Raw genomic sequence first — 585 nt, 5'->3', positions numbered from 1 at the left:
AAGATCCGATTCCTAAGGCACTCAAAAAGTTGAAAGCACGAGACCGGACTAGCCTTTTCTGATTGCGATTAAAATTTACGAGATCATCCCATCAATTCAATAAGAGTAGTCCCATATCAGTTTGATAAGCTTCATTTTAGTACACGATTAACAATAAAAGCTAAACTTCCATTTGCTAAATTAATTAATTAACATTAGAATTAGTCAATTAATAGTAATAATTTAATTCTATAAAATAAAACTCCTGGGTCCTACCACCACATCAAAAATTAATTGAACTCTCCGCGTTAAATGTTAAAGGTCAACAATGAAGCGTTTGGATAAGTAATATAACATTTAACATTTAAGAGAGATCGTTGGATGGAGAATAGAGAGCATATGCTATCATGTATCACACAAATGTGAAAACAAATATTCTTACATATTCTTATTGCATCATTATCAGACCACATCATATTAAACTCGGTAGAACACCAAAACCAAAATACACCCATAATGGTAATGGTTCCACACAAAGCACACTCGGAACTTAAAAGATTAATTAGTAAATAATAAATAACCAAAAAAAAAAAAAAAAAAACAAAA

The 585-nt window shown here is 30.3% G+C and overlaps 1 protein-coding gene across 1 annotated transcript in view; it reads right to left on the bottom strand.

The window, feature by feature from the left end:
* The window catches only part of LOC107620381, a gene marked incomplete at its 5' end in the record, with an annotated part of 910 nt that continues 714 nt past the window's right edge, over positions 390-585 (bottom strand). Inside the window, 1 exon segment of the mRNA XM_016322544.2 lies at positions 390-580.

This window comes from Arachis ipaensis, chromosome B10 (assembly GCF_000816755.2).
Source record: "Arachis ipaensis cultivar K30076 chromosome B10, Araip1.1, whole genome shotgun sequence".
Taxonomy (NCBI): Eukaryota; Viridiplantae; Streptophyta; class Magnoliopsida; order Fabales; family Fabaceae; genus Arachis; species Arachis ipaensis.
Note: the sequence above shows the minus strand (reverse complement) of the source record. Positions and strands in the feature narration are given on the sequence as shown.